Below are 22,220 nucleotides of genomic sequence, written 5' to 3' on the forward strand. Positions count from 1 at the left end.
AGTGAAAAGATTACCAAGGACAGAAATCCAAGTAAAATTAGCATCAAGGAGTGAGCCTAGGAAGAGAAGCATCCTGCAGAAGCAAGCAAATTGAATGTGAATGGAGATGCCTGAGGAGGGTCGGCACTGTGGAGTGCTGTGAAAGCTGTGAGAGCAGCCCATTTCAAGAAGAATGAAGAGTTGGCACTGTCCTGTGCTACATCCACTCAGGGAACATCTGAAAATCAACCACTGTCTCTGACAGTTGGGCAGTTAGTTACTGGTGACCTTTGCCAGAGCAGTTTCTGTGTAAAACTGAGAGTAGAAGCCAGATTTCTGTGATTAAGGTTAAATAAATAGATGAGGAAATAGAGACATGGATAATAAACTGCTCTTTTCAGAGGTTAGGCTGTGAAAAGGAGAAGACAAGGCTGATGTTATGCCTTGATGTCTAGCTGCAGGTCTGATTAGTATTCCTTTCTGATTAATATGGCCCAGCGGCTGTGTGTGTATCAGCAGCTCCCTGACCTGCAAAGATACAACATCCTAGCATTTGATGAACTATACTATAGTGAACTTGCAATGTTTTCTGGTTTTCTGCAAGTCTCCATCATTTTCAGCTTGTTCGCTTCTTTCTCACGTCTTTCTTGGGTCCCAGGGAAATAAGCAAATTTTTGATTTAACGTGAAGACACCTTAAACCCCTTTATCTTCCATGGCCTGTAGGCTTTAGGCAGTAATTGTAAGAGAACCTGTAATTTTAAGTAGAGGTTTTAGTAATTTCATCAATAGAATTACTTTAAATTACTTAAGGTAAAAATGTATGTTTTCTAAAAGAAAAAGAAAGCAAACTTTATGGTGGAAAAACTACCGGAAAGCTAGTATACAATGAAGATCCCTCATCCTCTAGATTCTCTGTCCAAAAATTCCTGAAAGATTTCTACGTTGTAAAAAGTACAAAATTGGAAGGGAAGAGAGGGAAAGACAGAGAGAATATTCTGCAGATCAATGTATATTAGCCCTCAGGAAAGAAGTGTTTTAACAAAATTTATAATGGGTAACAGTATGCCAACCATTCATAGCAAAATTCTTATTAAATAAAAAATTGGAGATTCAAAGATATTTATTTTATTGTTATTTTTCAGTGCATTTTTTGCTTCCTGATCATGAGCAACTAAAAAAAATGTTTCTTCCAAGTCTGTTCTTTAAAGACTATGAACTGAGTGGTCCCATCCTGCCATCTATGGGTTCAATTCATCAAATGTACACTATCACTTAAGTGGGAATTCAGTAATCAGTACAACATAGTCATTTCTATAAGTAAAACATGTTGTACACGCTTTGTTTCTCACTTCCACAAAAGTACAAATATTTATTATAGGACACGTATTCAAGACTTGCCATCTAAAGGGAAATAGGAGAAGTAATTAAGATGGAAGAAAGCTGCATAAGCAAAGTGCTTAGAATTCACACAGACTTAGTTTAATACAACCCTCTCCTGAGACCTAATACATGGAAATATTTGGTACAAATTGAGTCTCACTTTCGATAAAGACTCATTGCTTAAAGTCCCAAAATAGATAATGATAATATTGCTGTGATGTGTGGATGCTAAACTCCCCTCTCAGGTGTTCCTAAAAATATAATGTCAAATCCTTTACTGTAATATGGGTTCTACAGGTTCTAATGATGCTATAGGGATCTCTCTCTCTCTCTCTTTCTCTCTCTCTCTCTCTCTCTGTGTGTGTGTGTGTGTGTGTGTGTGTGTGTTTACTCATGTATGCATTTATTCAAAGTAACAAAGCTTTTGTCTCCGAAATATTACACGTAAAACATTCAAAGGACCGATCAAAACTGTCTTTTCCCTGCCTTAGCAGCCCTGTGGAGACAATAATGAAGTCCCAATTTTAAATGCTTTATGCTGTCAGGGCTTTTTAACTTTCTGGAATGTCTCCTTTCATATAAGAGAAAATTTCTTCCCAGCTTGTTTAATGTGATGGGCATCTCTTCTTTTCATATAAAAAGGAAGTCTGTAGCTAGTATCCAAAAGGAAATGGAAGAGTCTACTGAAGAAAGTAAGAATGAGAGTAATGTAGCAGTTTTTCCCTGGTTAGATTCAACCGATGCAAGCAAACAGTACCTTTCAACTGATTTGTTGAATATGAAACTAGCTGTGTCCTTGCAAGTAATATTTCAGCTCTCTGCTTGCTTCAGATGTTCCCACATGCCAGTAAGCAACGGTACAGGCTCTGTTACTTTTGCCTATTACAATGAACCCTGAAAGGTGATACCACAGATGTGAATGACTCATATTTTAGATAGAAATTTATCTCTCCTCTTGTAACTTAAAGGAGATAGGGTTTTCATTTTGGTTGAAAGAGGCAAAAATAAATTTAGACTTGGTGATTATTGAAGACAGAGTGCTGTGTGAGCTAACCTGCTTTATCCTTGCAGCTTTGAGATGTTAATGAGAAGGCTTTCCTGGATGTTCTAGTAATAAATATTTAACAAAAAGTAGGTTTGCAGTTGTAGGTAGAATGTGATCCAGGTATACAGGCCTATCTAATCGTTCTCTACCAAACAAAAATAACACACACAGACATAACCATCACACAAATCATGAATATACACACATTTGCTGAAGTGGAGTATGAGTAAAGCAAGAGAATATTTTTCCTTCCCTATCTCATACCTGGAACATGTATGTATTTTCAAGAAGATAGACACAAAATGGCCTTTTAGTGGCATATGGAAGAGACAATAACCAGCAGGCTGAAGCAGTCAGAATGACTGTTGAAGTTTATGGTGCTCCAAGTCACCAAATTGCCTCTAGTGAAAACCACATATTAGTTAGCGGAGCTTTAGTTACGTTACGTTCGTCAGTGCACAGAAATTGGAGCTAGAAGATGTCTCAGATTTTACATAGTCAGTTTTCTTCCAACTTTCTTAAGCAATGGAACCCTTTATTCAAACCAACTAAAATCTATGCGAACTCTTAATGTATGACAAAGATAAAACTGGAGTTAGTTTGGTTAAGTTGGAGACAAATCTTATTTTCCTACCCATCATATTACATAGTGACCTTGAAGCCTCCCAAGATGTCATACAGTTCCAAATAATTTGTTTTGAAAACTTCTTGTCTAAACCAGTTTTTTCACTTTATAGGTGAGGAAACTGAAGCCCAAATAGGATGAGTCAGAGTCCAGAGTCAAGCAACATAACTAGGGTTAGAATTTCGTTTTTACTACTCTTTTTCCAGTGCTTGTCCCACTACACAGGTGAAACACCAAAAGCTTTGAATCGAGCAGATCTGAGTTAAAACTATAATCCTTCATGAAGGATTGTAGATGCTTTAGTCACTTGACCTATAAAATAGAGGAAAATAAATTCTTTTTATAGGATTATTGTGAAGATTAAGTGAGGACGTGCAAAATCGCCAATACACTACTAGTCTAAAACAAGGGCCTATTAAATGCTAGTTTCTTTTTCTGTCCTTCTCATGTATAATTCAAATGTTGAAGGGTAAACACAGGCAAGCACAGCTCTATATAACCTGAATAACTGTGTAACTTTATTTCACTGGATAGACAAATCAGTAGCACCGGTTCTTTGATTCATTTATTAAGGCACTATGTATATCATTATGATATTGTCCTTTTTATTAGAATTATTAATTAAATCAGCCATGCACGTAAGCATTCACTTGTAATGAGTTAAAAAAAAAAAAAAGTGGAAAGGTTTTACAAGATTAATTACTCTACTGATGTGTTTCTCCCAAGTTAAGAGACAATTTGACAGCGGCATCTTCAAGCTACTGGTACAGCACATACATTTCCCACAGCTGACAAAGGGTCAGTAAATTTGGAAGGGAAAGGAAGCTTTGGTATTTGGCGTTGTCATTGATCAGCCTTGAAATATGGCTTGCTTATGAGGATTAGGTACCAAAAAGATATAGAAAAATAAATTAGAGTTTCTAAATTAATCACAAAATTTTACTAGAAGCCCTACCCTTGGAGTCAAACTGGCCTTAAATTGGAGAGCTCCATAGCAATTAACTGCCTGACCTCAGCATACCAATCTATAAAATGAGGAGACTAGACTAACTAGTCTCCAAGTTACCTTTCAGCTGTAATGTTTTCAGATCCTAAGAAATCTGTTCGTGTTTAAAACATAGTATGTATGTATTGATTGTTATTTTTTAAAGTTAAACTTACTCTTTAACAAAGTAGAAGTGCTGCCAATATTTTTACCTTCTGTATATTTTTGTCATTGAACTCAAAATTATTTTTATTTGACAGAAAAATGCATTTTAATGTGCTTGTCTCTGTAGTGAGTTTCCATAAAACTTAGCTCAAGAGCACTGCCGGTCTAATCATTTTGTCATCTCTGTATAGAATTTTACTCTCCAGAGAAATTTCCTTTATGTTCACAGTTGCAACAATCTTGGCCAGTAACCTATGAAAAAGGCACTAGAATAGACATTCTTGCTTGCTATTTTATTTCACACAGCTCTAATCCTGTAACTAATTAGGCCAAAATGTGACTTGAGTATATGGGGTTGTGACTACTAGGGCTTTGTAAAAATGAAAACATGCCAACATTTCCAGTCAAAAGAAAACATATCAACAGAGTCTTTCTTCAGTATGCCTTTCCTGATCATTTCTCTCGCAAAGCCTTTTGGAGGTCCTGTGAGATATTTCTTTCCCAGCACTTCTGAGAAGTTTCTTGGAGCATACTTACCCAGCATGCACTGTGTTCCCTGTAACTGTGACTCCATCTAAAGTGAGATCCAATGGTTTGAGCACATAATAAGGTGGCAAAGTCTAGGCCACTGTATCACCTTCACTTCTGTGCTGTGATTTCTTTCTCTGAAAATGGAAATGTGACCCCTAATAAAAGATCCAGGAATACGTGTGAACAAAATGATTATTATGAAGTTCTGAGTACCGTTATGATTAAACTTCCTATTTCTCCTTAGAGTGAAACATAGTTAATAGGGTGCTCCACTAAATGAAAAAGTAAATTGAAATTGGCTCTTTTTTTGCCATTCTGATGTTCCAGATAAAGGTAAAAAGAGGAGGAATTAACTGTGAAAGCAATAATATTTCAATGGGCCACTCTTTCTCCAAAGCACTGTAAATTCAGTTTTAGTATCCATAAAACTGCTAGGGAAAAGACTGAAATGGCATGTCTTCATTGAATGTGTCTATTCAGTGTGGACTGGATTTCCTTTCTTTATAAATGTAATTCAATTGGGATTTCTCTGTAGAGATACAAATTATCTATCCACCAGTATATGGCTAAATAAGATTTGAATAAACCAAGCAAGGCTTGCTTGCATGGAAGTGTTATTTCACCTATACCCTGGCCAGGCATTTATAGTAGGTTGGATTTTCCAAATTTTAGCTTATTTATTTATTTATTTATTTTTTTGAGACGGAGTCCCGCTCTGTCCCCCAGGCTGGAGTGCAGTGGCCGGATCTCAGCTCACTGCAAGCTCCGCCTCCTGGGTTTATGCCATTCTCCTGCCTCAGCCTCCCAAGTAGCTGGGACTACAGGCGCCCGCCACCTCGCCCAGCTAGTTTTTTTGTATCTCTTATTTTTAAGCAAGACTTCTCTTTCAACAGTTTTAAAGAAATGAAGCAACTTCAGTTTCCTAGCTCTAAAATGTGTTTTTTAGATAGTTGCACAATCTTCAGTTCCTTTCTTTGAGTCAATCCAATTAGTGCATATGTGGAGCTGCTTAATTAGTGAGGCAGATCATAATTCTTGCTGAAGAACCACTAAAGTCACAATCAGTCCACTTAGAAGGAATTCCAAGTTTTCTAAAATACTTTCTAAGACAAGAGTAACAACACACTTTCCTATAACTGGCAGAATAATAGTATATGCTCTAAGAATTAGTGACCACAACTATAGGGAAATTTGTTTTTTCCCAAAAAAATTATAACTCCTTGGGAGCACTGTAGTTTATGATCTGCGTATAAACTGTAGATAATAACTGTAATCAAACTGACTAACCTTAACTAAGTAAACACATTTTTAGGAAGACTTGCATAAGCGATAGATGCACACTGCAGGCTTGACTCTGCAGGCTTGACTCTGCTGGAAAAAGATACATTGAAAGGGTTTATTTCTCTCAAGCTAACATGTGCCTGTTGGAGGCCATATTTGACATCCTTTCTTACACCCATTTTGCTTCATTCTGCAGAACCACCTGTATTTCTCTAACATTCTTCCTGCCAGCAACACCTGAAAGAATGAGCCTCACATGCTAAAATAATCTAAGACTGCCACATATCACTGTCATGAGAAACTTTCCATTTATTATTTTCGTTTCCTGGTTACTATGCTCCTTAATTCTTTTCTCTCTCTTATTATGGTGATTGTCATATATTTTTTAAAGTTTTTTATTTTAAGTTACTGAGTCACATTAGTGATAGGCTCTTACCTGCTATTTATTTATTTATTTTTACTTTCTGTATCCTTTCCTCTTATTTCTCCTTATTTCCTCTTATTTCTCCTCAATTCCAGGACTTAATCATCACCAAAAGAGACAGATAGATGCTTCTGTAACCAGGAGTATAGATTCAGAACGGAACCAAACAGCCTCTGAATAGGCAAGCCTGAAATTGCTTTTGAAAGCTTCATCACCAATAATGTAATCAAACTTAGCTTACCCAAAATTGATTTAAGTTGCAGCCTAAGGGCCAACCTTTGACCAGGGTAGCGTTCACACTTGCATTGATTCTGCCTGCAATTGAATTACTCAGGCAATTCTGTGCGCTTTTAGCTTTAGCCCTGGAGTGCAAATGGCCAATTTGGGAGGCAACTTGCTTGTGCTTGAAATTTGCAGAAAGATTTTCTCATACATTTCTGGGGAAAAGCAGGATTACTTTTTAAAAATATTATCTTAGTCACAGAACTCGCTGCCCAAAGCACATTTTGTTTCCTTGTTTTCATATTTGTTTTGATTTGAGAAAACTTTGTTTCCCCCAAAGAATCTCTTCTGACTTTGGAAAGATGAGGTCTGCTCCTTCCATATGTGTACGAAAATTTAGAGGAAATGAAAATTAATGAGAAAAAATAAGGCAAAATAATATGCTGCTATTAGATAGAGGGAAAGGCCAGAAACACACTATATTTTATAGTTCTAGGGGCAAAAGTTAAAAAAAAGTATGGTTATGAAGCAAAATAATACTCTGTAGGTCTGTATAGGATTGTATTCTATGACAAATCCCTACCTTTCTTTCTAAAATATTTTATAAGACTGGCATGAAGAAACATTACAAGATGCTTTTCTGCATCATAACAGTCTTTTGTTAAACACTTATATTTTCTATACTGTTTGTACTGTATGATCAATCGTACATTATCTACCCTCCTCACAAAACTTCTTTCATTTTCACATAACCATACCATCTCCATGTGTTTATTTTACATAATTATAAAAAAGATTCAATTGTATACCTTGCAAAAACTTCTCCATATTTCTATTCAGTCTTCCTAAGTAATATTTTATGGCTTCACTATGATACATTTAGTGGTGAATTGTTAAATATTTAACTGAAGTAAAGGATGTGTATAGGTTGGGCATAGTGCCTTGCTCCTGTAATCCCAGCATTTTGTGAGGCTGTTGCAGGTGGATTGCTTGAGCCCAGGAGTGTAAGACCAGCTCGGGCAACATGACAATACCCCATTTCTACAAAAATTGACAAAATTAACTGGGTGTGGTTGCCTACACCTGTCATCCCAGCTACTTGGAATGCTGAGGCGGGAGGATCACTTGAGCCCAGGAGGTCAAGGCTGCAGTGAGCCGAGATCATGCCACTGCACTCCAGCCTGGACCACAGAGTGAGACCTGGTCTCAAATTTAGGGGAAAAAAAAAAAAAAAAAAAAAGAAGTGTATAATGAGACTTACAAATAATAAAATATGCAATTATCTTTATTGTAAATTCCATATAGTCAGTTGCTTCTCACAGATTCTTTCACCGATTTTTGGCAGAATCTTGTATCTGTAACCAGCCTATGATTATAATCCATATATGTGACATGCATGATGTTGCACATGGAGCTGTATTCTACCTAAAAGGATTATTCTAACTTGAGTAAGAGATGATATTTTTATGATAATGAGTTAGATGAAAATAACCTGTGCAAATTTTTTGCTGAATCAGAGAATAGTTTTGGAATACTCCAAGAAAATTTCTCCAATTTTTTGTGTCGACATTAATGTAATGGCCACAGACATGACACGTTACGTTTAATCCCTATTAACATTCACTTCATCATTTTCTTAAGTCTCGACAATCAACTAAATAATAAATCAACCTGTAACTTGGACCTTTTGCCAGTTTCCATGGTATAAACATTCCCAACATGGCTGATTTCAAACTACCAAGTGATGTTACTGAATGCAGAGTTGGGAAGAGATGTGCCATATCACACACCATTGTATAATATTTCTACAATACAGAAACAGGGATGTGAGTAACCTGAAGATTATAGATAATAGTATACTGTAGTAAAGTAATTTGGAGGTGATGAGGTTTAGTATCATTCATTAATTCTAAACTTATAGAATTTAATTTTAATAATGGCTGTATTTAATAAATAAATAGCAGAATTTCTACAACTTTCTCAATTGGCCTTATAAGCTAGTATAAGCCAGCTTTAGCATGCCACTATTTGAATGACTATAAAGGAGAACACAGTTTCTCCCCATGTAACCTACATGACTCTAGACAAATTACATAACCTCACTTATCTTTAATTAGTCTATCTGTAAAATGGAGTTAAAGGAGTAATACCTAGCTCACATGGAGGTGGAATAATTAAATAAGATAGACATAAAGTGCCTGGCTCCTGGTAAGGATTTATACATTATGGCCTTTCTTTACCCTCTTATATAACTTCAATGCCCCCCCCCATTATTTATATAGTCTTCTTCACTTTATTTTGAGGTAAGGATGATTCTATTCTGCATCTCCAAATCCATATAATGACCTCTGACAAAATTAGGATTTTATTTTGTCTCTATGATAAACACATGCCTACCTAAATATTGTCACATGCATGCCACATTTCTTGTTTAAATTTGCTGCAACACAAACCATTTCTTTCTTACAATTGATTCTTACTATGCTTCATTCCCACTCCACAGTAGATTTTAAGCGATGTTATTCATTTATTCCTAAGGTATGAGACCTCAGAGGATGCTTATTTTGCAGTGTCTTTATTCTATGAAGCCAAGAGAGAAAAACATGCAACCTGGTCATAAAAAGCATTCACATATTAGGGCGTATAAGCCTGAACATTAACATCACAATAGGTTCCAAATCTATTGCTATCTTTCCTCTAACTTGGCCAGAGTCAGGGGAGGAGGAATTTATATGTCAAACTGCTTTGAAATAGGTGGAATCAGTTCCCTTTTATATCATCCTCTCCGCTACAAAAAAAAAAAAAATAAATATATATATATATATATATATATATATATATATATATCTTTTAAGTAGTTGTATTGTTTTATTTTCTGATTCTTCCTAACTTCTTAGTTATTTAAAGGAAAAAAACACATTTGTGGGCTGCATGCTTGGGACATAAGATTGACCAATAATGTCATAACTTTAAAACTTAAGTATTTTTTCACATATTCAGTTTATTATCTATATGCCAAGTCGCATGCTGTGTTGGGAATACAAAGTGCGGCTAAAATAACTTGATTCATAACCTTTTGGAGATTGTCAATTTTGAAAGGGAGGTTGGCAACACAAGCAATTATCACAAAGTGTAATTAATTCTTAGGGGTGATAGAAAGAATGACTAATATAAGTGAATAATAAAAATCCCATGTGGCTGGAAAACAGAGGACGATTACAGGTAAAGTGGACAGAGCTGGGTGAAAAGAAGGGCAGATGATAGCTTCTAAAGTGGACTTGCAAGGAAATGTAGTAGAAATGATATGAGCCAAAAACATATTTTCATATACTATTGCTAGCTTTTAAAATGTGAGTGACAAATGAACAGTGATTACTAGAATACTGTAATGCTTTGGTTCGTAAGATGTGTCATAATGCATGTGAAATAATCCCAGTTACTAAGATGAGGCCTACTTTTAGTCTCTGCCTAAAATTCTCTATGACTTTTGATACTCCACAGACAGTGCACTTATTTATCTTCTCCTCATATATTTCTGGAAAATCAGATATACTTGTGCCAATTTTTTCTTAAAGGAAGAGTAAATTACTTCACTGTTGATCTATTATGCTGATCAAATAGTAAGATAATAAGTACTGCGCTATTTAATGAAATGTTTAACCTTTTTCTAATATAACCTTCCCTAACTTTTTTCTAGTGCACTGTTAGTCTATTGATTAATTCATACCATATTTGTTTGGTCTAATCTCCTTTTCCTTCAAATTATACAAGATGTTTCAAGAAACTCCCCAAAGACATTTATGAGCAAAATCTTTCGTCTCTGAGTAAAGTAATAGAGTTAAATAGTCTTGCCCCTGAGTGAATCCATAAAGAAATTCTCTGTATAGATGTATAACAACTTGTCGTCTGATTAGAGGATTGTCTGATTGATAATGGCATGATAACAGCTGATTAATAAATATTAAAACTGATTTCAGTGACCTGGAAACCACCCCATAAAGATAATTTACCAATTCAGCTACAGTTTGCTCTAGCCAATGAATTACTAGCCATAGTATATACTGTCACCAGCCCCAGATCAATGAAGAAATAAGTTCTCTAAAGAAGAACTTGCCTTTGTATGTTAGTTGTTTTTTGTTTCATTTTGTTTTGCTTTCATTTCTAATAACTTATATCTCTAGTCACAGCCTACCATCTTAAAATTGGTTATAATAGGAGCCTGATGAGAGAGCTGAGATGGCTTAGCACAAATCCAGCATCACTGTTAATCAGCAGGTAAAATAAAAATGTTTATGTGTATTATACCCTACTAACTGATGGGTGTGAGAAAAGAGAAGTATTAGGCGAGAAGTGTAGCAGCCTTTATTTAGTATGGCTCCAGTAAGATCAGACTTAGTATCTAGGCTCAATTAGAGAATAAGAAAAGGCAGAACGTAACGCACTGCTATATCTTGATACAGATAATCATGACTTCAGGAGTTCAGAGAGAGTGTGTATCAGTACTGGGGAAAAAATAGCTCCAAGGGAGTATTCTGCTGATGGTAATTCAGAATCATTATCTTCAAATATAAAGGACAACATTATTATCTTTTGTGATTTAACAATAGTTGAATTCAACGTGAGATAGGCCTAGCTTTTAACAGTTTTGGAAAATATTATGTTATGTTGTTGTTGTTGTTATTGTCGTTGTTTACAAAGGAGAGTTCAGCAAAGAGACAAGCTTAGACAGAGGACGCTTTCAGACTAGAAATTGGTCTGATTACCACATAGATGGATAACGGAAAAAATCTGGAACCTATTATAATATTTTGAAATGACTATTTAAAGTGCATGTGCATGTATATAGCTAGATTGAAAATCACCCAGTGTTGATTTCAGTTCTTTATGGCCACTACTATGTGTATTGATTGTAACCAACCCCTTCTAAAAGACCAGGAGATACATAGTCATCTGGGTTTCTGTTTATATTTCTCACTTCAGAGTGGGTTGGCTGCTCCTCCAACATTGTTGACAGCTTTTTGAAGTTTGCAGCCGTGTTAGAGGCTTCTTCCTAGGTGATCCCTTAAAGCTATAAAATTCTAGCCTGACTTCTTTAAGATAACTTCTGCAATCTTAATGTCTAAAACAAAGGTCTAGAAACAAAAGCAAATTATTTCATCTACATTTTACTTCACCATTAAAATTCTATCAAACCCAAGTGCTTAGAGACCCTCCACCAAAAGGCAGGAATATTCCAAGAACTAATTTATCATTTTTTATTCATTAACATTAAAATCCTTTGAGACTTGAAAAGAACTGACAAAAAAATTACAATTCTGTGAATAACTTTCTAGACAACTTCACTAAAGCATCTGTGTTAGTTAGAATTAGAAACCGTAGCAAGTGACAAAACCCAAAATAACAATGACTTAAACAACTTTATTTTTCTCTCACATGGAAGCCCGCAATAGCCAGTTCAGGACTTGGAATAGCATCACTGTATCAAGGACGTAGCCCCCTTCTATGATTTTGTTCCAGTTTGTAACATTCATTCCTAGGGTTATTTTTTGGTCCAAGGTGGCCACTTCAGTTCAAAGCATCATACCTATACTTTAGACTTTAGGAACAAGAAAAGAGGGAAGGAAAAGGTCTCATCCCCTCCCTTTATAAATAATTCCCCAAATCTGTAGACATCACTTACACTTATGTCCCACTGACCTTTACCTACATGGCCACACTTAGCTGCATGGGAAGTTAGAAATTTTGTTCTTCGCTAGCATTCTTTGCCAAAAATTGTGGTTATCTTGTTATGGGAAAAGGATATAATAGATATGAAAAGAAAACCAGTAGTCTGTACTACAGTCTACCCCTTTGTGATGCAAATATCTAGGCATGCCCTTCCTTGTCCATATAGAACACACTCATTCCTGTCAAAGATAGAAAACCATAGTTTCTTCATCAAGATTCTAGATAACTGAGGGCTAGAATCTCTGAGTGATTCACATTCTTCTTCATCAGCCTGAATGTGACACGCTGTCTGATGATCTTTTGGTTAAAACAAGTTTTTTTTTTTGTGTGTGTGTGTGTGTGTGTGTGTGTGTGTGTTTTCTGTCATACACAAGCCCAACATACTATGGTGGAATATGAACCAGAAAACTGCAATAGGACTCTCATTCTGAGAAGAGAAGGAGGAAAACAAAAACAAAAAAGAACAGCAGTCACTTACACACCAATGATCAGATCCTGCCAGTGGGAAGAGTCAAGATTCACTTTTCCAGCAGTACAGTCTGTTGCTTAGATAACTTCATGGGCAGCCAGTCATTCTGTGCTCTGGGAAGAACTCTCAAATTCTTTGTCCTCTGTGGCTCTTGCCTGTGTCCTCTGGAAGTTGTTTCTTGGACACTATGCTCCAGGATCACTTATCAAGAAAGCACTGGGGCTGGGCAGCTTGCATGGCCCATTTTGTACTGTTGCAGACTGGGGACATCTTTAAAGGTTGAACATCTACAATAGTAGACAAGGCTTGTGGTTTCTTTGACAAAACAATTTGCTCAAAAACCTAGTAGCCTTCCAATACAGTTAATTTGATTCGTTAATAACATTAGGGAAAGCTTTGTTTGTTTGTTTGGGATGGAGTCTCTCTCTGTTACCCAGGCTGGAGTGCAGTGGCGCGGTCTCGGCTCACTGCAAGCTCCGCCTCCCGGGTTCCCGCCATTCTCCTGCCTCAGCCTGCCGAGTAACTGGGACCACAGGCGCCCGCCGCCACGCCCGGCTAATTTTTTGTATTTTTAGTAGAGACGGGGTTTCACCATGTTAGCCAGGATGGTTTCGATCTCCACCTCGTGATTCGCCTGCTGTGGCCTCCCAAAGTGCTGGGATTACAGGCGTGAGCCACCGCGCCCGACCGGGACAGATTCTTAAGTAGAAAGGGCTTTGAATGCTGATAGCACCAATGCCTCACTTACTATCCTCTTTGTTTTCTCTCAGCCAAACAGCAGTTACATTGAGGAGATTTGAACTGGTGTGCTTGGTTGGAAAGGCAATATCCTTAGTCTTGTCTGTGCCCTCAAAGTTCACAGACTTCCCACAGCAAGTGCGTTAGTCTTCTTTGATGTCGAGGTTGATGCTTTGTAGCTATTTCTCTCTTGCTTTGGTTGGAGACAGAAGCAACTGGCTTTTTCAATGTTGCAATCATAAATTACCAGGCTCTTAATCAGTTTAGATTGTAGGGAGCATGAGCTCCTCCCTTAGCAGAGGTGTGTATATTCCTTCCTCTCTCTGTAGATCAGCTAGCACTATACTGAGTATATGAGTGAAAGTGGCATAATGCAGGCAACACATATGAGTGCTCCACATTCTCCTATTCTCCTTCTTCCCTGAAAATTATCACATTACAGATTTAGTCTCAGAATTATTTTGTCTCAAACAGCAAACAAATAGTTGTTCTCCTAAAGATGTTCACATTCCATAATACCCCAAATGAATAGGGACCTAAGAATTATCAAAACTAAATGGACCCAGGAATAATCAAAATGGTTTGTGTATTTTGAGTTCAATGAGAAGTTAATTGTCTTCCCTGAATAAGGCATCATGTATACACAGAACATATGCACATCACTTGATGTAGAATAAGTATGGGCTAAGGGAAATAAATTATTAAGGCTTCTAAGAGGTTCCCAAGTCCCTTGGGCTAAAATAGAACATAAATTTATTGGTATGTGCTGTATCTTGTAATGATGGGACAATAACAAAGAATTCCTAAGACATGAATGCTGTTTCTAAGTCACTAATAATCTATAAACTCCCATCACCTACTTCATTCCTCTCTCCTCTCCTCATTTTATACATGAAGAAATTATCCCAGAAAGAAAAGTTAGTAACTATTCTTTGGCATTATTTGTTAATGGCAGAGCCTTGGTAAGAACTCAGTTTTCCTAATACTTTATTTTTGCAACTGTGCTAAAAAAGACTAGAAATCTGAGTCAATAACTGCAAAGCATCTGAGATTATACCCTACTTACAAGCTAATGTTGTTAGCTTGCCACAATCTCATGGATGCTGGTAGAAAACACAAGACTCCTGGGTCAGAGATATAAGACTTTATTTCTCACAGCAAAAACAATAGGCAGAAAGTCAACATGTTTGCGTCAGTTTCCTAAGCCTCAGCTCCCATAGGGATAGCATGGCTAGCCATTATGGATGCGTGTACATGCAGTAGTTTCTGTTACAAGAGAACAATATTGAGTTTAGGGAATCTAGTATTTTGCAGAAGCCAGTTAAGTAAGCCTGCTGTTTTTCTCAGAGGAAGACATGACTTCATCCTGTAAGAAAAATGGCCTGAATAAAAGCATTTACTTTTTATCCTCTACTTGGGTCTTTCATTTTTGGCATTCCCAACAAAACAGGTAACAGCAAAGCATGCAGCAGTGCAAGAGACCCATAAAGAAGTGTCTCCCCACAATCTGCAGATACATAGAGATAAAAATGGTAGGTGTACCCTTTCAAGGGCCACACTCCATTAAATAGCTAGGCTTTAGGGTAATTCTGGTTGAGTCCCAAAAGGGCCTTTTTAAGTCACCAAAATCTAGATTCTGGGCCTCTATTTCAAAAGTCTAGGGAGTCTTTCTTGTCATCTGCCTAGGACTTAGCAGACTATGATGACAGACTGACACTGTCTAAAAAATATATGAGACTACAACATATATTCTAAGTAGACCCTGGAATATCAATTTATTAATTTATAATAAGAAATTCACTTGGTTTATAATATTCATATTGGCATGATCAGCTCATCCTGTTCCTAAAATGAACTACAAGAGAAGCCACATCAAAGTCAGAAGTCATTTTATTAATTCATTATGATAAATCACTGTCTGAGGACAGAAAATTGTTGAAGTCTATAGGATCAGCCATTCTTTCTCCGTAGTTAGACTTGTAAAGAACACCAGATCACAATCAGAAGGTTGCTTGGTGACCATGGAATCAGAAGAAGGGGAGATAAAGAAATCCAACATTTAATGGCATTAGCCTAAAATCAACATTGATTAATTCATCTCAAAAAAAATGGCAATTTTGCCAATAGGATTAAATATGCATAATATTCAATAATTCTGACTCCCGTTTCTCTGAGTGATACATACATCATATCAATCTTCAAATTCATTCCTGTTCCTTCCCCAATTTTCCTCTGTGACTTCTCTTTATCTGTTCGTGTAGCTAAGCAGATCCTAGATCTCCGCTTCCTTTCCCTTAGTGTAACATCAAACCTAAAATAGCCATACCCACATCAAGCATACCCACAGTGTTTCCAAACCAGAGGCAATGTCATCATGTAATTTCGTATGTGGGAGGGGAAGCTCCCCAGCACAAGGGGATTTTCTGCAAAACCCTTATCCTAATAAGAGTTCTTCCTCTGGAGGTTTCTTAAACTAGGCTTATCCAGGAGCACTTTCCTCACCAGTCTTCACAATAACTGAAAATTGCCTTCAAGATGATGTTAGGAAGTCAATCTAAATGGTCACCCTTTATCGACTATTCATTGATTAGTCTTCTAGGGTACCTTTAAGGATGTAACAAACCAGAAGCAGAGGTACTATGTTTATTCAGTTATTAGTGTCTAGCACAATGATATGTGGAATCAGGCATTTATTAACTAGTGTTGTTTCCATAGGAATAACTCCAACATGGAGTAGGTTAGTACACTTATGCATTTGCAAAATAAACTTGAACACATAGAGGTGAATTTAAATGAATATATATCCACAAGTCTGCTATTTAAAGCCTCCAGACCTCATGCATACATGGCTGACCCCTATGCTGGAAATCAATGCTTAAGCAGGACTTTGCAGTGATATAAAATGCCTAGCAACTGGCAACACCAGATGCTTTGCTTTTCTCAATAGTGAGAAAAGAGTTAATGTGCAGGGTACTGTTGTTGAGCATATTATTTTCTGTTTGGAATACTGAAAATAAGTATGTGTTAAGAGTTTGTGCTCACTTTAGAAATAGAAACCCTGTGAAACAGATGATAATGACGTGGTCTTGATCTGAACAGAGCCTTACATTTCAGCTGTTTACTTGTCCTCTTCCCTAGGAGGAATTAGAATTTCCCAGAATCTCAACAGCCTGCTTTCTGCCTTTGTTTAGACTTGCTGTGTGTTGCTTTCCGTAGTTGTGATTAAGAAAAAGGAACAGAGATCAGAGGGGTCAGCAATGCTTAGATGGCTTGTTAGAGTTTTAAACTCTAATGAATAAGTTGTGGTAGGGCTAAATAAAGTCTATTTAAACCCAGAAATCATCAGTATTCTAATATAAAAGACAAAGGCTAATACTCAGAGCTAATTTGAAAAATTAAAACTCCAAAATATGGCCTAAATATGGTATAAATTTACAGAACAAAGAATTGTCTGTCAGCCCTGCCTAGTTTCAGTCTTATACTTGATATTGTGTGAAAATTAGCTTAAAAAAGAGGCAAGGGCTCCCTCTGTCACCCAGGCTGGAGTGGCACCATGACAGTTCTCTGCAGCCTTGACCTCCTGGGGTCAAGCCATCTTCCCACCTCAACCCCATGGGTAGCCGGGACTACAGGCGCATGTCACCCTGTCTGGCTAATTTTTTTTTTTTTTTGTATTTTTTGTAGAGACGTGGTTTCTCCATGTTGCCCAGGCTGGTCTTGAACTCCTGGGCTAAAGCGATTCACCCACCTGAGTGTCCCAAAGTGCTGGGATTACAAGCATGAGCCAGGGCTCCCAGCAACATTTTAAAAACTTTTTGGTGATGATGTTGTTGTTGCTGGTTTTGCATGTTTTAGCCAATTACTTTGTTTGACTTGCATCTTGGCAAAATCAATTTGGTCAATCATATAGAAAACTGCTATTTATTTTAAAAAATGGTAAATCAGACTATGATTCATAATAGATGTACTTGTGCTTCAGAGAATTGTGAGAATAGTCCTGTACTGATTAAATAATGTGATGGTGCCTTTCCTGAATATGCTTTGCGAAGCAAATAAACACATATGGCTCCTCCATTTTTACTCTCAGAAAACTTTAGATATGTCTGTCCCAAAATATATTCATGAATAAGAAGGAAGTGATGATAAAATGCTATTCATGGCTAAAATGTGTCCTACTTTCTAATACGAATTTTCACAACATATCTGAGTTCTCTACTCATTAATCTATGTTTCATGCAGAGTTCAAAATGAAAACTTGCTTTTACTTTCTTATATACCATATAAGAAATTTAATTTTAATTTTGCAATTGGCTCACATACCTGGAATCAAAGATAGACATCAGTCAATGGTGCCTTTTTCTATCAATTGAAAAAGATAAAACCATACAAATAATAACAACAACAACAGTGACAAAAGCTTTTGACTAAGCCATAAGCTACAAGAGAAATACTTTGTTAATTCTCCATTTTTTCAATTTGGTTAAAACTTATGTTAATTTTCACTTATAAACTTTAATGACTTGTTTGAAAAATTTAATTGTTATGCCTTCATGTGCTTAATGGAAAGAAATGGCTAGAGATATCCAGTAACGTTTCAGAACATTTTTCTTAGAAAGTAATAATAATAATAATAATAGGGACCCAGTATAAACAAACTTTATAAGTTTATAAGTACTATTAAGGAAAAATTTAACTCTAGCATAAAATAATTTGACCACTGGAAGTATGCATTAACAAATAAGAGAAGTATTTATAATACAGTGATTTTTTGTATTGCATCTTATACCTAAAAGATAGACTTGACTATTGGGCAGTAGCCATATGTCACTTTCCAACTTATAAATGTGGGTAATTTTACTTCTTTTAAAATCATACAGAAACAGTCTGTCACTCCAGTTAATGTACCATGGGCAGTTTTTCTAAGGTATATAAAAACTCCCAATGAGCTATAGTTTTAAGCAAGGAGCACAAATTTATAGTTCTACAGTAGTACCTGTGGCATTTGGGTATAAGCATGCATCACTCGTCAAAGAAAATGCTATGTACAAAAAAATCCAAGCCTATACAACAAATTAGAAACAACTTCTTGTTTAAAAACACATAAAAATTTATTAAAGGATTATCTCCTAGAATTCTTTTAAATCATGGACTTTCCTTGTAAAAGTCCTCTGTGTGTCAACAGATTATAAGAAAATGACTTGCAAATTATCTTGCATTGAAACTTTTTTGTTGTTGTTTTTAAGGAAATAGGCATCAAGAAATTAAGTAATAGATCACAGTCATAAAACTAGTTAGTGGCAGAAATGAAGCCAGAACCTTGTTTTATATAATTCAGTGATTGTTACTCTATAACCACTACCACTGGAAAAGAAGCCCAGCGCTTAAGTCACAAAGGGGAAATGAAGTGACCCCACTGGTGAGCCATACTTGTGTCTGATATCTCCTAAAGGTCATTTGAAACATGGTTCAAGTCACCCCTTTACAACTCAGCAAGGAAGAGAATCCCTCAATGACTTCACGTATAATGACACTTTCTGTCTTCTCTTGCCAGCAAGTCACACTGCAGCGCTCTCCTGAAGTAAACCAAATAAAGTCTAAGCACCAGATATTTATTATCTCAATTCTGCATTTAGTGAGGGCAAGAACCATGTGTAACCCCAACTAAACTGAATTGTCGTGTTTTACAAAATAAATAAATAAACTTTAAAACTTTCAATGCCCAAACAGTAGTCTAGATCATTACTGAACTTTTTAAAGGATATTTTTACAGAAGAGATGCCAGATTATTTCAACAACAATAATGGATTTATTTATCCCTGAAATGCACTAAGCCTCATGTTAACTGCTCAAATAGAGTTTTTTCTCCCATCTAAGCTCAAGCTGTGCTGGCTCTATTTCCTACTCCTTCTTTCCCGTTCTTTCAGCCCCTCCTTCTACCACCAGATGATAAGTTTTTTCTTTCTTTTTTGGTTCCTTTCTTATGTGAAGTGATTCACTTATTTATCTAAGATTCTAAAATTTATGTATTATCCCTAACAACAGACAAGGTTTCTGTAGGTTTAAAAAGGATCCTTGCTGACCGGGTACAGCAGCTCACACATGTAATCCCAGCACTTTGGGAGGCCAAGGCGGGAGGATCACGAGGTCAGGAGATCAAGACCATCTTGGCTAACATGGTGAAACTCTGTCTCTACTAAAAATACAAACAATTAACCGGGCGTGGTGGTGGGCGCCTGTAGTCCTAGCTACTCGGGAGGCTGAGGCAGGAGAATCATATGAACTTGGGAAGTGTAGGCTGCGGTGAGCTGAGATTGTCACACTGCACTCCAGCCTGGCAATGAAGTGAGGCTCTGTCTCCAAAGAAAAAAAAAAAATTACAAAAGGATCATTGCCCCTGTGGCAAGGATATTTTAATATATACCTATACACACATACACACACACACACACATATAGGTATGCATATATACACATACACACACATACATAATTCTTATAATTTTGTTTTATATGTGCATAAACACATATATACTCACATATATATAATTTACACACATATATACACCCACCATATGTATATATACATAATATATATGTATATAGATGTATATATGTGTATTTTTTCCGTATATTTTTATTTTCAGGTGTTTATTCATGTTTACATTTGTACATATTTTGGTGTTATTTACCACTGGAAATTCAATACTCAGCCAGAACTTGTTACATGGTAACTTCAATAAACACTTGATTGATTAGTAATGAACAAATTTCTTATTTTCGGAGTCTGCTCATCTGGAAACATGGATAACCTCCAAGGTCCTCGGGGACTCCTGGAAGCCTAGCCTTCTTCCTGCTTTTCCCAAGTTCTCTCCCTGGTTGTCAAGAGAATCTCTCATAGGTAAAAGAACAGAAACAGTGGCACATGGTCTGTACATTTACCAGAAATGATTCTTCACTATATTTCAGCATACTTTGTGGTTTAAGATAGGGCTCTCTGATATAGAATGCATATCCCCCATCAAGCAGATTTTAAAAGGCCTCTAATACACCGATTTCACAGAGGGGTTAATAAAATGACCTTACTAAAACAGCTAAGGAAATCAATAATTCAACTGACAATAAACAAAAGTCTTTTCTCTTGATACACAGAGTAATTGAATGGATGGGATATAAATGCTATCATTTTGTGAATCTTTGAACTTATACATTGCATCGGTTGATTGTCTTAGTTTGGGCTGCTGTAAAAAGTACCATATACTGGGTAGTTTATTAACAACAGAAATTTACTTCTTATAGTTTTAGAGGCTGAAAGTCTGAGATTAATATGTCAGGTTAGGGTGAGGGCCCTCTTCCGGGTTGCTAACTTCTGGTTGTATCCTCACATGGCAGAAAAAGGCTGAGAAAATTCCTTGGGGTCCATCTTATTAAAAAAATCTCATTAGTGAAGCTCCACCCTCATGGCCTAATTGGCTCCCCAAAATCCCAGTTCCATAACCATCACATTAGGCTTTAGAATTTCAACATATGAATTTGGGGTGGGGCGGGACACAAACATTTAGTATATATTGCACTGATATACTTTACTGTGAGCTGAACAATGCAGAAATCAATTATAAGATGAAATCTCGAATGAATAACAGAGAAAAATGAATTCTACATATTTCTATTATATAGAAATCAGGCAATAGTAGAGCAAATGCACAGTTTACCTGAATTTTATTCTAAGTATCATGAAATCAGAAAGCAACTACATATAAATAACCACTACTATATATAAATAACCACTACTAGTAAAAGCAATTAACTGTTCAAAATAAGCATAGGCTATTAGATTGAAGTATAGGTAACAGAAAATGCTTACCAATTCCTATACCATTTCTGTCTTTTGCTAGAAATATTATTTTTGGAAGAGTTTTCCCTCAAGACATTTTTCTAATACTCAGCTACCGCATTCATAGCAGAATCTATATAAAAATACACTTTAAAATTGCCTTAAACACTGCAATACTTAATCCATTTTTATCTCAAGCAGATAGTTTTTGGAATATGATGGAAATAGAGGTAAAAATAAAAAAAACACACACACACAACAAAAAGAAAAGAAAAGAATGTGGATCTGCATTGGTCTAAAACTCGAGATCTATTTTCTTCTGTCAGTTTCACTCTTCTCCTCCAATTTTCTGCGGGAAACCAGAAATCTTATTCTAGATTTCTGCTATGGTCTAAATGTTTATGTTCCCTCAAAATTCATATGTTGAAATCCTAAGCCCCAAGGTGATGGCATTAGGAGTAGGCCCTTTGGGAGGTGAATAGATCATAAATAGGATTAGTACTCTTACAAAAGAGGCCCAAGGGAGCTTGTTTACTCCTTTCACTATGTGAGGACACAGCCAGAAGGTGCCACCCATGAGGAATGGGCCCTCACCAGTCACTGAATTCACCTTTATGTTGGACTTCCCAGCCTTCAGAACTATGAGAAATACATTTCTATCATTTATAAGCCACCCAGTCTATGGTGTTCTCTTACAGCAGCCCATATACACTGCTATTTTTTGCTCGGGTATTATCTACAATGACATGATCACAAATGGGAAGTTGCTGAGGAGATCATTGGGCCTGCATAGCCAAAAATATTTACTATTTGGCCC

The 22,220-nt window shown here is 36.4% G+C and overlaps 1 protein-coding gene across 1 annotated transcript in view; it reads left to right on the plus strand.

Moving 5' to 3' along the window:
* LOC105498385 (neuronal growth regulator 1) overlaps positions 1-22,220 on the plus strand; it is an 895,160-nt gene that overhangs the window by 707,951 nt on the left and 164,989 nt on the right. The window lies entirely within an intron of this gene.

The sequence above is a fragment of the Macaca nemestrina genome, chromosome 1, assembly GCF_043159975.1.
Source record: "Macaca nemestrina isolate mMacNem1 chromosome 1, mMacNem.hap1, whole genome shotgun sequence".
NCBI classification, from domain to species: Eukaryota; Metazoa; Chordata; class Mammalia; order Primates; family Cercopithecidae; genus Macaca; species Macaca nemestrina.